This window comes from Platalea leucorodia (genome assembly GCF_965183815.1).
Source record: "Platalea leucorodia genome assembly, chromosome: 3".
Classification (NCBI taxonomy): Eukaryota; Metazoa; Chordata; class Aves; order Pelecaniformes; family Threskiornithidae; genus Platalea; species Platalea leucorodia.
In genome coordinates, this window is record NC_138825.1 from 109,715,409 (window position 1) to 109,731,771 (window position 16,363).

Genomic DNA, 16,363 nt, shown 5'->3' on the forward strand with positions numbered 1-16,363 from the left:
TCGCTCTATGAATGTTTGTCTTTTGCTCTCGCTTTTAATAACTTCTAAACCTTTTGACCAATTCCAGTTGCACTTGTGAGAGGGGCAGAAGCTTATCTGCAATAAACCTACAAGTTTTATGGCAGTAGGCAGCCCAGGAGATGCTGAAGGAGAGATTGAAGTCTGAACTCTTCCTGCAACTTTGACACACATTCCTAGGAAACCGGATTTTACTGGCTCGGTTGCTTACAGATCAACTCATATTGTGCTCCTATTTTTTTGTCCCTATCTCAAATTAGACTGTTACTTCCTCTTTGGATATTTTTGTAATAATTTTGAATATGGAGGAAGAGCAAGTGTTTAGTCTTTAGCCCCAAATAGCTTTATAATACTGCAGAAGGTGCATGATGACAGAGAAAAGGCTTTTTTTTAAACATTGTATTATAATACTTCATATAATAATCTGCTGCTTATGTTAACTCTCTTTTGTTAAAATAATTATTTTAACTCTCTTCTTTCTTTTATTAATTTTGTCTTGTAATAGCAATTCTTTAGAGACCCAGAAACTTACAGGATTCTTGTAGTTGTCTTGTATAAAGATAGTTCCCTGAATGGAGCATGTTACTTGATAGGACACAAACTGAAACAGTTCAGTCTCATTTCTGTATTTCTCCTCTGTATTTGTTTTGCATAAACATACCCTGTGTGACCCTTTCAATTAGCTGATCACTTTTGGTGATCAGTCATATCTGTTGAATACATCTTATGATCTTCTTTTTGTTTCTTCATGCTGACTTGATTAATGTTGCACCATCATCTTCCTTCATCGAATATAATATATTTCTTGTCATTCATTTAGACCCTACTTTCTTTAGATTAATTATGCGTTACTTTTACCTTTGATGTGTACTGTCCTTTACCTTTGTGGAAAAAGTGCTGAACAAATGTCTGTGTTGAGGATATGTGTAAGATGAGTTAGATTTGTGGAGAGGCAGTCCATATGGAAATTAAAAAAAAAAAAAAGCCAAAAAAACCCCCAAAAAACCCAAACAAAAACAAACAAACAAACAAACCACCAAAAAAAAAAAAACCCAAAACAAACCCACAACTTTAAAGCATTCAATTTTTTTTCCTGATTCTCTTTGTACTTCTGATATTTGTTGACATCTTAGATTCTGAAAGGCTTGCAGATGACATTTCTCTCTATTTCAAATGACTAGGTTATGCTTGTGTCAGTCATTGTTTCCTAGTTGTGTGTGTGCGTGTGGCTTTCTAGCAAAGATGTAGTGACAACGTCCACTAGGTTTCACTAGCTGCAGCTGGAAAGCTGTGAGAGGTAGGATAACCACGGTCACTTATGTGGGATGCTTGTGCTAGCTCAGACTGGTGCTCACTGCACCTTGAGGTCCGGTCTCAGGTGATCCTCGGGACCAGACGTGCCAGCTGTGCAGGCAGGAACACTGCAAGTGGGCTGCAGGGGCTGCCTGGGAGGATGAGGGAGGGCTCCTGAAAGATCAAGGTGACACTGGCGACTTTGCCACATGTCCATGGGGCAAACAGGTCAGGAGCCTGCGGGGCTCTGGCTTGCTCCTACGACCAAGCTGGGGTCATAGCCTTTGTGCCTCAGGTAAGCTGCAGGTAAAACAGACCAGGCAACTCTTCCTATTAATCACTGAGAGGTGAAATCTGTAAAGGCTGTTAAGCACAACATGGTGGTGAACTTTGTAGTTGCTGTATGTGTTGACACCAACCACTTCCTAAGGGTGCGGTGTATATTGTCTCATCTGCAACTCTGATGGTAAACAGTTAGAAGCCTATACGTTCATGGCTTCTTATCTCTTCATACTCACCTGCAGGGTTTAAGTTTATCTCAAGGCTCCAGCTAGTTTGTTTTGCTTTACTTTGTGATGTGACAATCCCTGGCCTTGGGAAATCTTATGCTAGGAGCATTTGTGCTGTGCGAGGCTTGCACTAAACAATGCTGCTGACCCTGGCACCTGTCCATGCTGTTGTTGGCTCCGATATGTCTGTTCGGTTGTGCCCTGTACTTTGGATCCGTGTGGCTCCAAGGGAGCTGTTCTCCACAGTGTGAATTCATCCTTTCCTCCGCTGCAGTTTCTCACCTCTGCTGCTTGCCTGAGCAAATGCTGCCAGAGCTTGGCTTGAATCAAATCGCTGCCATCACTGGGCATCAGCTGTGGTGGTGTTCAGAATATGTAACCTCCTGTATTTATCTCCTTTATTCCATGATGTGACGTCCCACTGGAGCAGCACCATCAGCCACATACTTTGCATGGATTTGTGTCTGAAAATCCATTCTCAAATATTTTACCAATGGCTGTTATTGAGAGTGCAACATATAGTTCTTGCTTGTTTTACTGTCCCCTTTGCATCTGCAAAGACACATTAGTAGGGTGATAACCCCCTTCTCTCTTCATCTTTTCTTCCAGGTTGGCATTGCTTTTGAAAAATCTCACTTCAGAGGGAGCAGCAATGTAGTTCTAGCTTCAGTTCACATTAGATATTTAGCTTAAAATCAAGTTATGACAAATCCTTAGACGACTCATAAATCCAAAGAGTGTGATAGTCTTTTTAGCAAACTGTCAGTTAGCGCTAAATATTTTCATCAGTCATTTCACATTTCCATTAGCTCCTTAAACAGCTGAAGTTCACAGATTTGAATGAAATATTATGTTTATGGCTGTGTTCCCTGCCTTTCAATTTAGACTACTGCTATAAAGCTTTATTATAGTTACAGGTAAACGTGTTTTCAGAAGCTGCTCTTTCTTGGGAAGATCACTGTTTTGTTTTCTCTTGTCTGAAAGGTCTGCATGGGGTTTTGGGGGTTTCTTTGGTTTGGTTTTGTTTCCCTCTCTTCCACGATTCTACTGTACTGGTCTCCAGACCAACACAGGCCTGTCCTTGTTACTTTCATTAATGGGAATTGTTGCTTTTGGATGGGATGATTCAACATAGCTGCTAATATAAGGAAGAGTCAAACCATTGTGTCCCCTCATTGTACTAATAATAGCGATGTACCGTTTTTCTGGCAGGCAATGCTGCTGCTAGTGGTAGCTTCAGGAGGGATCTCTGGAAGGGCAGCAGGGTCATTCAGGCTGTCTGCTTTTTGCTCTCACCTTTGTATCTTTTCTCATACAGCTTCAATTCTCACCCCTTGAGACTGAACCATTCTTTTCATTGAAATAACTGCATATTTCTCACTGTGGTATCAATTAATTCTGATCTTGAACTGTGGAAGAAGGGCAAAGACAGTGCTATTTTTTGGAGAGGAAAAAAAAAGGGGGGGAAAAAAAAACCCCAAACCCAACAAAACAGTTTTATTGCTACCCTGGGCAGAGTGTTACTAAAATTACAACTTGGAGAGGACCAGGGTAAAAGAATATGTGCATGTGCACATCAGGATGTCCTATCAGTCACCTCAACTAACATGAAAGTCCACTTGTCTTCTCAATACCAAGGGAGCTTTCATATGATTCCCTTAACATCGATGACATGGGAATTGCCCAGCCCTACTGGTTATGGAGGTTTTGAAGAATTCACAGGGTCTGGAGTTTGATATGAAAGAGGAAATTCTCGTTCTCCTCAAAAAAATAATAAAAAAAGTCTTTACAGTCAAAGAAACTTAAGGGAAGTAGGCTTAAATGAATGACAGTAGAAATCTGTCAGGTTACAGCAAGGTCTAGATCTTTTCTAGTTTAAAGATTTCTGATAAATGTTTTATGGACTTTGTTTTTTGTTTCTTTAATGTTTGCCGATATGCTAAAAAGTTGTTAATCTGGGGTGGGGGGAGAAGGTCTGAAGCAAACCAAGAAAATAACTTTTAAGTAAAGTACAACTTAATTGCTTCAGAAACAGCAGCCCTATCTTTTCCCTGTGTAACTGCCTACGTTACTGCAAGGCCTGTGTAAAACTGCTAGCAAGTCAAAATGGCCCATTCCTTCATGTAGCAGGCTGCTCGCCCGCCTTCTGTGAGGGGAAGGGGAAAACCAGCACGTGTGGAGTAAGGCTGTGGGGTCAGTGTTTATCTGATGGAAGAGAGCAGCTTAAAGGACATACTGAGAACTACCTGAAGCTAAAAGTGAACGGCCCACCTGTAAGTGGGTATTTGGGGTGGTGACTGGGAATCTGTGCTATCTGTGCACTTGAAAGTTACTGGAAGGCTGCAGGAGGTTAGTATCTGACCATCAGCAAGTAGGTCTTCCAAGAAACGTGTGGGAAATGCTTTTTATAGAAGCTGTAGGCCTGAGCTTAGGTGTTTCATGTTAGCCAAAATCTGTGTCTGCTGTCCAAATATTCCAGTGTTTGAGTGGGAGAAAACTAGGGGTTCCTCAATGAGATCCCTCCCAGACATTCATCAGGTCTTTGATTATTTCTGTTCTGTGAAGATATGGAGAACTCTAGTACTTGAAAATGGTAAATGCTGTAACATGACAATAAGAAATAATTTAAAACACCTAGGTTCCTATCTGATATGGATCTCTTACCTTGAATACAGACGTCAGATACAGGCACATCATGTTTTGATGCATTTATAAAAGCTAAAGAGAACTTCATGATGTCTGTATATTCTGTGATTGCATCAATATATGCTTAGGGAGTCTAAGTGCCTAATTGACTTTAACTGAGGTGGTTCCTGCCATTTAAATCTAATATAGACCTACAGTGCTGGGAAGTCTGCAGGGATCAGAAAAGATTCCCTGATTTGCCTGAGAACTTTTTTCTAAATATAGTGTTCTCGTATTTCTCTAAAACAACAGTTACTTTTCCTAATAATAATACAAAAAACCTCCTCCAGCTTCATTTTTTTTCTTCCTACTCAGCAGCCATTCAGTATACTGAAACAAGGAAATGAGGATATTTTGAAATAGGGATACTTTGCATAAATTATTTCCAAAAATACTTGCTGGTTTTGAATGTTGACATTTCCTATGGATGTTAGCAGTTAAGTAATATAATGGAACTGTCAAAGAAAACAAGATATGAGTTCCTCAGAAAAGAATAATGTAAATATAGTGGTTTTCCTCTCAATGCAGCATGCTTTGGCAGATGTCATCTATTCTTGGGAAGTACCACATATGCAAAGCACACAAATGCAAAGAGAGTGACTTCAAGGAAATCTGTCTCAAAAGGAACAAGAGCAGTGGGCATCTGATGGTACATCTTAAGTGTTTGAACTCTTAATGTGTAAAGACTTGGTGTGTCTGTAAATGAGTGAGCAGTGCTGTATGACAGGGAAGACGTGAGTTATTTCAGAACCTTCTTGGAGGGTTGTCTGGTGTTGGAGGCAGCCAGGCTGAATGGGGGCCTTTGACTACTGTGGTGTTATGAGTTACAGCCTTGCATGCCGTGCTATAAATGACTAACAGTGTACACAGAGAAGGGGCTGTGTACCCTGTATACAGAGCTGTATTTTCCTTCCTGACAATTCTTGTTTGGATCATTTCCATCTCCTTTTATGCTCTCTCCTTATATTCTCCTGTGTGTGTAGGAGGGTATTGGCTGGTTGGCTTGGTTTTGAGGCTACATGGTAAACTTGAGGCAGAAAATGGAAGATAAACTGCATATGCAACTCCCTTTTCCATCAAAGGACCATAGTCCTCTCTTTAACTGACACAGCGCCTTTGGTCAATGTGCTGATACAATACAGGGGAAGAGCACTGGCAGTCACTGTACAGCTCTAATCCAACAGGAGTAGGGAGGGTACCCCCACAAAGTTCTGGGGATATAGGGAGTGTATGCCTATAGTGATAACACTGTTCCATCCATTTCTTCTTGCTTCCTTTTTTGCCTCTGTTTTGGCTGTGTAGCTCACTGCTAATCAGCAGTGATCAAACTATTGCCAAGTCTGTCAATCTGGCTGTAGACTATATGAAATACAGTTGTACCTCTGTTAACCTCTGTACCTCTATTGCATGTTATGTGGACAATTTGTAGTCCGAAAGGAGTTGACCCATGTATTCTTCTTCACCCAGTCTCTTGTGTGCTCAAGTTTCAAGGGGGAATGTAGGCACTTCAGGACTGTAGGAGTGTGAATGTAGGGCATATAAAATAAAAATTCCCTTCATTAAAAAAAAAAAACACCACCAACAAAAAAAACCCAAACAACCTACCTTTTTTCCAGTCAAATTCTTTGTGTGTTTCCAAGTACCTGAGATGAGCAGCAACTTCTCTGGTCCCTTTGTGACTGACTGTCAAAATGAGGTCAGGTTAAATCTGTGTGGAATTCTAGGTCAGGCTGAACCTGCCCTTAGACTCCTGTTTAATTTTTCTTTAGTACTTTAAGTGAACAATAGCTTTAAAAAATATTTGCAAATGGAGGAACTAAAAAATGGATTTACTTTCTCATATATGTCTGAGGTATGGATAGAAATTTCCCCAAATTCAGCCTTTTTTATACCATTTGGCTCTTCCTTCCAAATCATAGTCAATTACTTTAATATTTCTCCTTAAGAAACTAGACTAGCAAGCCACATGGAAGAAGCATTTTTTCCCCTACACAATATTAAGACTGTTCAAAGTGGTATGATATGTCTACATCTCCCTTTTTATGGGAATCCATACAGTATTTTGTCAACTTTACTGCATTTGAAGATCATCTGGAAGGATTACAAAACCTTCTCCAGTAAGATAAATATGAAATGCTGATTTCATTTTGTTTGTTCTTCACTGGAGGGAAAAATAAATACAGGGAAGCAATTTTCCATTCCAACTTTTTAATGAGGAGGTATGTGTGTGTGTGGAGTTGTCTTCTCATGAAGGCTTAGTTGTGTGTGCTGTTCTATTGTACATATTGTAGAAAACCTGGTAGTTAAATCTAAGTTAAGACCACCTCTTCTTACAAATCTAAAATGACAAGGCTTCTTTTGCAAGTGCATCCAGGAGTTAGTAGAGTACTAATAGCTGTCAGGTTCAAAGCAAAGCTAGTAATTAAATCTTCTGGCCTATCATGTTAGAAATGTAATATATTTCAGCGTTTTCAGCACACGGTATCTCATGTATTAGTATGAATGGATCTATTAAATACCTTTTATCACTATGCTTTGAGTTTTTCGATCTTCATGAAATCATGTAGCTGCTTTCTGTAAAAAGCCTTTAAAGAGCTTCCCACTCTGATCTGATAAAAAGTACCTTATTGTCATGAACCAGCCAGATGAATAACTGTTCAGCTGTGGTAACCAGAATAACGCCAAGAGAAAATGACGTGGGATATGTCAATCCGAGGGAAGGAGGGAAGAGTTGTGGTGGGTGGGTAGCTTCAGACTCTGCTCCAGGGTGTCCATTGGAATTTCACCTCCTGGCTTGAATGACAGCAGTTGGGCTGACACTGAGCAGCAAGGAGCTTTACCCAAAGCTTGTATGTGCTTCTCTCTTCACTAAACTGTACACTTAAGTTCTGCTTAAGTGTTTCAAGATGTAACTCTGTGTAACCTCTCTGGTGTGGGGATCACAGGACTTTGGTTTGGTTGCGGAATGTAAATACCTTGCACAGCAGAACTTCCCTTGACGAGTACGTTGTGTCCCTGGCTCCTGTGGGAGCTGTCGCTGCCAAGGGATCTCATCTTTCACCCTGCAGTTCTTCTGTCTTTCTGTAGGGGTGACAGGGTAGGACTGTATGAAATGCAGCCTCCTGACAAGGCTAAGGAGGCTGGTGAGGACATCGTGTTTTGCATAATCACACGTTGTCAGCACCATAAGTGGAGGTGAGAATCCAAGGCTGAAATTCCCTCTTGTGCATATAACCCGTCAAACTTCATCCTTTTTCCTATGTGTCCTTAAGCTTTCCTCCTTGGACCCTGTGGCTGTGGGGCTGTGAGCTGCAGCATCAGCTCTGACAGGATGAAGTGGAGGGAGATGAGTTTCACGGCCATTCATGCCTCCTAGCTACTCTTGGCTGGCACAAAAAACAGATGAACCATGGGCTGTCATACAAAGATAGAGCAGATCCCAGAGCCTTTCTTTCAGCATCTGTCACTGGTCCTGTGCTGAGCCTGACACAGGCTTCCTAATTCTGCCTGTCAGCTTGTGGCTCTGTACAATAGAGCTTTCTTGTTGGGAAAACCATTATAGCACGTCAGCAAAAGCACGCCGGGTGAATGGAGTAGCAGCTGACTGCGAAATATAAACAAGTAGATGTCTGTGGGAAATAAACTGGGAATCAAGATGCTCCAGAAGGACTGGGCCTAGACCAGACACCATTTAACAGTTTCATTTGTAAGACAGAAGCTTAAAAAAAAAAAAAAACAAACCCAACAGATTATGCTGTTTACCAGTCTGTCATTCCCAGATTTTAATGGTAAGTAAGCAGTCACAAAGAATTATTTCTTTCTTTTTGATGAGTAAAACCAAAGGTAGGTATGCAGGGTGTGGCTGAATGCAGTCAGATTACTCAGTGACAAGATTTTTGCACATCTGTAGCATGGGAGACTGCATCCTGGAAAGCAGCAACTCTGCAAAGGTATTAGGGATCATATTGGATAACTTTTGAGTGCACTGTTGCAGAGGGAGGAGAGAGGGCTAATTAATCCTTGGCTGATGGGATTTATAAAAGAAATATTTTTCTCTCTGCACGGTATTAATGATAGCAATACCCAAATTCTGTACCTAGTCCTAGTTTTCACATGTTTAAAAAGTCTTGAAAACTTGCAGGAAGTATAGAAAAAGAGCCACAAGAATTTAGTGCTGAAAAAATTCCTGGTAGTGGAAAGGGTGGGGTGTAAGCAGCTTTCCCCCCGCATTTGTCTTATTTGTAATTATTGGATCCCTCTCCATATAATTTTAGGACAGACTTTATCTCATCCAAAGACAAATGTCTAAAATAGGTCAGATGGATTGATCTGTCAGGTCCATCTCTGTGAGACAGATTGCTCTGTTGGTGATGGAGGACGATGTCACCAGCTGATCAGAAGTAGGCAGCTGGCTCTTAGACTGGTAAAAAAATTATCTAGAGAAAACAGCCTGAGAAGGTTATTAAAATTATGGAGAAGGAGATCGGGTTTTTTAAGTGAATTAAATAGCGAAAAACGGTTAAAATGGCAAGGCGGCATGCAGGGGAGATGACCATTGGTTATGTTCCTTCAGAAATACTTCTCAAAGTCAAATTTTCTTGGCTGAAGCACAAGAAAAGGAGGAAGATCTTGAGTGCCTGGATGAGCATTTTAGTTGTCTGACAGATCAGAAGGAAAAGACTGCATTTTATGTATATTATGTGTGTTCTTTCTACAGGATTTAGATGTACAAGTTCTTGTTGAATATCATGATCAGTCTGCAGGCTGGGGGACTCGCAGGATGCTGGCTAATCAAGGAAGAGCCTCTTGGGAAAGCCTTGTGTGGGAGGGGAGATAAGAGGTTTGTCTGGCTCTTTGTAGAGCTTAACCTAGTAGCTGGATATCTCCAAGGAAATGTCAGAGAGGAGGATTGAAATTTCCAGTTTGGATAAGGAGAGGGGGGCCTGGAATAGGAAGTAGATCTGTGAGGTCCCTCTGTAGAGAGGATAACTGAATTTTTGTGGCTGGAAGAGATTGCCCAGGAGCAAACAGGAGGAGAGACAAACACCACTGATAGAGGGAATTGTTTCCTCAGGATCCCTCTTGCCTTTGAAAGACCCAAGTGGGAGGGAGGGCCCCAGGAAGGCAGTGCTGGTGGAGCAGTTAGTGCAATGCTGGGTGAGGTGCTGGCAAGGGCAAGATTTTAAGAGGAAAAAAAGAGGTCAGGAGATGCCTGAGTCGGATGAAGCTGATGCAATGACTGAGAGTACTGGCCAGGACAAGTTTTGTGCTAAAGAAGAAGGAGGGCTGGCAGAAGAGCTGGAAAACATCCGTAGTAGAGCTGTAGGAAAGGAGTTTACAGGCAGCTTAAAAACTAACCGTACCCCAACAGTATGAGAAGAGACTGAGCATTTTAGCTGCCTTGACAAGAAAGTATCCTGTACTAAATTTCTTTTACCTTCCTTTTTTTTTTTTTTATTTTCTTCCTCCTCCCATTTAGAGAGTGAGAGGCATAACTAGAACCAGTGGCTGAAGTTTAAATGGAAAGAAGGTGAATGGCTACAGCTCTTCAAACCAGTAAATTGCCCTTCCCACAATTACAGAAAGTGGTGGATCTCTTGAGGTGCCCTGCCCAAGGCAGGTCATGTGCCCGGGTGGTATTTGTTAGCCATGTACAAGTTACTTGTCTTGCTTTTAGGGTACTTGGGAAATGGGTAATAATTTGTGGTGTTCAGGTTAACAAGCTAACGGATCCAATGGTCCTTCTGACCCTAAGCTGCAGATAGCAGTTTTGTTTTACAAGCAGATATACTGTAATGAAAATAGATTTTTGTTTGTCACTTTTTTCCCTCCTAAAATGTCAAGAGAATGTGGGAAGAGGGTAATAACACAGTTTTGTCAGATTTCCTAATTTTCAAGCAGAATTTGTGGCAAAGAAGCAAGTAGGAGGGGAAGGTTGAAGTGAGGAGGATGTGCAAGAAGGGAGGAGAGAATGTCTTTTTGGTGACATAACTATTGGTTGAATAACTGATCAGTAGCCTAAAATGTTACAGTGCGCATATATCTGAGCTTGTTCAAGTAAAGGTTGCCTGAGCTGTCAGGCCATTCCTTTACCTACTGTTTATTTTTCTTTCTTCTAAAAGTGTAGTAGATATTTTTTTCCATATCACATCTCTCTAAATGGATATAAGAGAGTGGAGGATGAGAATGTTGCAGAAATTAAATGTTCATTTTTAGAAGTTCCAAAGGTTAATGCATGCCTTGATAATTACAACTATTTTTAAACAGCATGTTCTTAAAACTTAAGATGAATAAGGAAGACCAGAGTCTTGCATGTTTGGCTATAAACTGATTCCAAAGCTGCCTTTTTTTAGATTTGAATAAAGGACAGGTTTTATGCTAAAAATATACATACTCAGTTTGGGGGATATAGGTTTTCTGAGTATTCACTGGAAAGGAGCTGAGCTCAGAAATTCTCTCTCAGAAATAACTGTTGAATAAATCTGAAAATGGGAAATAGCTTGAAGTGAAAGTAGGACTCCTGCCAACTGCTGTGTTCTGAATTCCTCCTCTTCCCTGGCATCTCATCACATTTATTAAAATGCTCTGCCTACAGACTGATTTTGCTCAAAGTGTTGGGCTTTGCATGTGGGTTTGTATGTATGTTTTCCTGGTACAGTTTCTAGAAATGCTTTGTGAAGTGCGTGGAAAGTTGTAGCTCACTGTTGGTTTTGTACATAAGAAGTCCCTGAACCTAGTGCTGGATACAATTTGTGATCCTTCAGAGTGTCTTTTCCTGAAGTTCTGGGTCATGGGGGCTGCAGCGATGTAAGATGATAGTAAAATGTATTTTTTTCAGGCTTGGAAATCCATTGCATTAAAAAAAAAAAATTGTCTCTTGTGTGATGGGACTAATCTTCCCAAGCTGATAAGTACAAACTGAGCCAGTAAGTGCAGTGAGTAGAAAGGGTTAAGAGCTGATTTTTGTCTTCCTGCACTAAGGCCACTTGTGCCACCACCCAATTTTGAAAGCTCATTGACAAGAATGGAGCTGTTAGTTCCGGTTTTATACAGTCAATCTAAATAAAGTCTGACCCTTATTTTTTGTTTTTCAGGCTTGTCTGACACTACCTTGAGCCAAATTCCTAGCCTGGTTGGTGCTTTCTCATGGGATCCCTGTGACTGACAAAGGAGAGATTGTTGTGGTAGGCGTTTGCATTGACTGTCTTGACAACACTTGGCCTGGGCACAGACAGATGCAGTTTCCAATGCAGCCACTCTTTCATGGGACTCTTATGCCAGCAGGAGCTGGGGGGGGGGAGGCGGGTAGGGAATGCCTCAGAAATGGATTTTATAGTCTTTGCAATTGCTGTTGTGTTCCCCTATAAAAATCAAAACCACATAGCCCAAACTACTACAGAGGAGGGAATTTGTCAAAGTTTGCTTTTAATTATGGAGCTCTAGAATGAAAAGGGCTGCTTCATTTACCAATTAAATGTAGGAAAACAATAAAATCTGCATTCTAGTTAACTTCCTAGCAAAGTCCAAGGTGCAGAGAGAAAGACTTGTTTTGGTGCAGTTTGATAACTGGCTTTGAACCACAGTTTTACGGTACTACCTAAAATAGGTTCACTAGGCTTTTGTTTTTATATCTCTATATAACATATATATAATATGTATCTTTAGCTCTCTAACAGAGCCTGTTTTGCTTTCATATATTGTCCTTGATTTAATAGTTTAATGTCCCACAATACTACATTTTCAGTTTTAAACAGTAGTAAATCCATACTCCCGATGAGGAAGTGAGATAATAAAGAAGTGATTTCCTTTTTGAGATGGCTACAGATCTATATGTATGCCATAGCAAATTGTTGATATATTTGATAAATGCATTTCCAGTCAATCAAAAAAAAAAAAAGTAGCACATATTTATCTTGTCTTCTAGAAGGCAGTAAAAATTCTACTTAAATAATTAAAGTCTGTCCATTTCTCTGTTTGCGGTTTGGAAAAGATCACCCTGTAAATATCACTAGAGCTGGAAGTACTGCATTATGCTTGCTCTAATACATGGCTATATGCAGAAATAATGACATTTTTAGATTCTTCATTTGCCTGAGCTCGTGATTAGCTGTTGGTAGCTTTCCATTTCCAAGCAATGCCACTCATGCATGCATGCATCTTCTGGAAATAGTATTGAAAAGTCATATACTTACAGACTGGAAGACTTTTAATTTTTTTTTTTTTTCTCCTTTCCTTTGAAACTCATGTTCTTGGCTTAATTATCAAAGTGTAATGATGTTCTTGCTTGACTCTTTCTGATCACAGGAAAACAGCCAATGCCCTCATAGGCTTAAATTTAAGTATTGAGGATTTAATGTAACAAGCTGTATGCTAAGCTTGAGTAACATGTCTCAGTGTAAAGAAGTACTGTTTGATTGTAAAGCTCATTGAAATATTTTTCATCTGGAGGTTTTTCTGCTCACTTTTTTAGTACTAAGTGAAAAAACCTTTTTTGTCATATCTTTTTTTTACTAGCAGAAAAACAAAATGGGGAAAAAAGGAAGAGATTAAATTTAATTTAAAACTGAAATGACTATTGTTTTCAGTATCCCTTGCTTAAAAAGCAAGGTGAGGTTCAAAAACCAATTTTACAGTTCCATTGCTTTCTTTTTATTTTAACTAGTTGATTTAAAATTTAAATATAGAGAAGTGGAAAGGATTTCTGGGGTCTCTCAGAGTTTGGGCTGTAGATGGTGTAATTCCTTTCATAAACTTTCAGCTTATAAGTAATCAGTATTTCTGCTGCCCCTACTTTTGGAAAGCTGTAATAGAAACATATAATGCATCTCTGATACTTAAAACTTGAAGAAAGTTTCTATAATAAATGGGCAATGGCAAGTTTATACATGTCTGTCCTTGTGGTCAGTGATGTCTTTTTAGCTTAAATAATTCCTCTCCTGTTGCGTGATATACATTAGCCTGCATCATGTGCCCATCACATTGATGGGCAGATGGCCACTGTATGAGCTTCAACAAGGCTCAGTGCAGGGTCCTGCACTTGGGTCACAACAATCCCATGCAACGCTACAGGCTGGGGAAGAGTGGCTGGAGAGCTGCCCAGCAGAAAAGGACTGGGGGGTGTTGGTTGACAGCTGGCTGAATATGAGCCAGCAGTGTGCCCAGGTGGCCGAGAGGGCCAATGGCATCCTGGCTTGTATCAGGAATAGTGTGGCCAGCAGGACCAGGGAGGTGATAGTGCCCCTGTGTTCAGCACTGGTGAGGCCGCACCTCGAGTACTTTGTTCAGTTTTGGGCCCCTCACTACAAGAAGGACATCAAGGTGCTGGAGCGTGTCCGGAGAAGGGCAACGAAGCTGGTGAAGGGTCTGGAGCACAAGTCTTATGAGGAGCAGCTGAGGGAGCTGGGGTTGTTTAGCCTGGAGAAGAGGAGGCTGAGGGGAGACCTTATTGCTCTCTACAACTACCTGAAAGGAGGTTGTAGCGAAGTGGGGGTTGGTCTCTTCTCCCAAGTAACAAGTGATGGGACGAGAGGAAATGGCCTCAAGTTGTTCCAGCGGAGGTTGAGATTGGATATTAGGAAAAATTTCTTCACCGAAAGGGTAGTCAGGCACTGGAACAGGCTCTCCAGGGAAGTGGTTGAGTCGCCATTCCGGGAGGTATTTAAAAGACGGGTAGGTGTGGTGCTTAGGGACATGGTTTAATGGTGGACTTGGTGGTGCTAGGCTAACAGTTGGACTTGGTGATCTTAAAGGTCTTTTCCAACCTAAACCATTCTATGATCCTATATGTTTTCAGGGAGTGACCGTATCTCTTCTGGATCTCCATATGCAAAGGTAAATAAGCCAAGGTCTGTTAGCCCTCTTCCCTGAGATCAGCTTTCCATCCCTCTCCCCCAGAGTCGCATGCCTTCAGGCATAGTGGTCTGCCTCTGCACCCATTCCCTACCATGTTCTTATCAGCAGTGCAGCTTGTTCACACTTCTCTGTTTGTTTAGTTTTCTGCTGAGGTGCTTCTAAAGATTCTCAAACCTCTCCAGGCACCATGTTCCCTTTCTGAAATATAAGGGGAAAGCTGTGCATAAAATACTCTCAGGACCTGTGTCCATTTTCTTGGGAAAGCATGCAGAGCTGGTCTTTGTTTTTACTTTTCCTTAAAGAAGTAGAAACTTCAGTTTAGTGTCATTGTTCTGGCAAATGTGAAACAACTGTGGGCTTTTACGATCTTTCCTAGACTTCTGTGATCGATGTGAGAGCAGCTCTGACATATCGTGCACATACATAACTGAAATGTGCCTTGAGTTTTTGAATCTTTCTGCTGCCCGCCAACGCTATTTCACTGAAATGGCTCTGAAGGATTACTGAAATGGAGCATATCCTGGCAGAGGTCTGTATTGGAAAATATTTGTGGCATACGAATGATCATGAGGTATTTGCGTAATGAACAAGAACATACCATACATAGTTCAGACTATTAATACAAAGCAGAGGAGTGTTGCCCTCTGATTTTTCCTTGTCTAGCAGGCAAGAGCCCAGCAGTCCTGTCAGTGTGATAGTGAATATGGTGGCAGAACTCATTGATCTTTCCTAAGCATCTGGAGAAAAGCTTGTGCGTCTCATCACCTTTAGAGATGCTTTCATAGACATAGCTTGCTCCTGCTCATTAGTAAGGAGAGAAGGCAGCAGATGGGGAAAGTCAGTTTGCCAGTAAAAGGCAAAATTCTTCTCTAATGATCTAGTGTTGGCTTGAAATTGTGGTGCTTTCTTATGGAGTTGTTTATTTCTGTCTCATTGTTTATAACCTTAAAATAGTTATAATGTTTCATTTTGCTGTGGAAGGAAGCAATCAAAATATTTTGGCTTTGCTTCAGATAAAGATAATGTTTTCTAAGCATCTGTCTGTAACCCTAATGGCAGCTGAGACCTCTATAACTGAGTCAGAGTACCATAATTTAGTGATAAGTGTGCAGTACGGATGATCTGGCTCCAGTGACACATTCATAATTTGCATTATTATTATTATTATTATGTCTTGTAGCAGTAGCCAAAGGCATAGCTTGGCTCAGTCCAACATAGAAAACTTTGATAGGTAAAATGAAATTTAGTAAAGATGTAAATATAATCTGCCTACAAAAGTCCAGTAGTGTTTTTTTCAGCCTGTGACAAAAAGGACGAATCACACTGCAAAGATGACAAACTCATTGTGTGGTGACAGCCACAAAGTAAAGTTTGTTTTTAATTATAGTTCATGTAACAGGATGTAAAATTAAACCTATTTATTGGCTTTAGTCCACAAAAAAATCTCCCCCAGCAGCAAAGAAAGGTTTGAAGGTGGGAAATCATGTTAGGTTTTTTTGTAAGCAAAGTTTTTAAAGTAACTTACATCAGCTTAATTCTAGAGCCATCTGCATTCCTTTGTTTGCCTGGTTTTTATGTGCAGGTCTGTGGCTTGTGCAGAGCAAAATGGAGCGGTTTTAACCAGGCAAGGGCTTCTCAGTCTTCAAGGTTTTTAATTCTTAGTTCTGAATGTCTCACTACTACAACAGAAGAACTTAGCATCCAATTGAAATAAATAGCTGTAGGTTGCATTTCTGGGGTTTTATTTCAAATACCATAGACTTTTTTGTTGTTGTTGTTGCTGGGTTTTTTTCGTTTGTTTTTAAACCCAGTATTAGTTTCTAGTAAGTTCAGATTGAATAAGAGGTTTTGGGGTTGTACCATATGCCAAAAACTAAACGGGAGTTATATCTTCCCTCCTTTTGCAGTCTGTAGAACTGAAATTTGGCTGCAAATGTTCACTTTTTTAACAGTTTCTGTGTATATGTAAAATCAGCTGAATAGTTTGTTCCAGATTCTGTATAACT

General features: G+C 40.6%; 1 protein-coding gene across 1 annotated transcript in view; it reads left to right on the forward strand.

The window, feature by feature from the left end:
- Positions 1 to 16,363, forward strand: part of RNF144A (ring finger protein 144A) — a 67,004-nt gene that overhangs the window by 5,854 nt on the left and 44,787 nt on the right. The window contains exon 2 of the mRNA XM_082307710.1: positions 11,600 to 11,689. The gene's annotated coding sequence lies outside the window, so the exon portion shown is untranslated. The remainder of the gene's footprint in view (positions 1 to 11,599; positions 11,690 to 16,363) is intronic.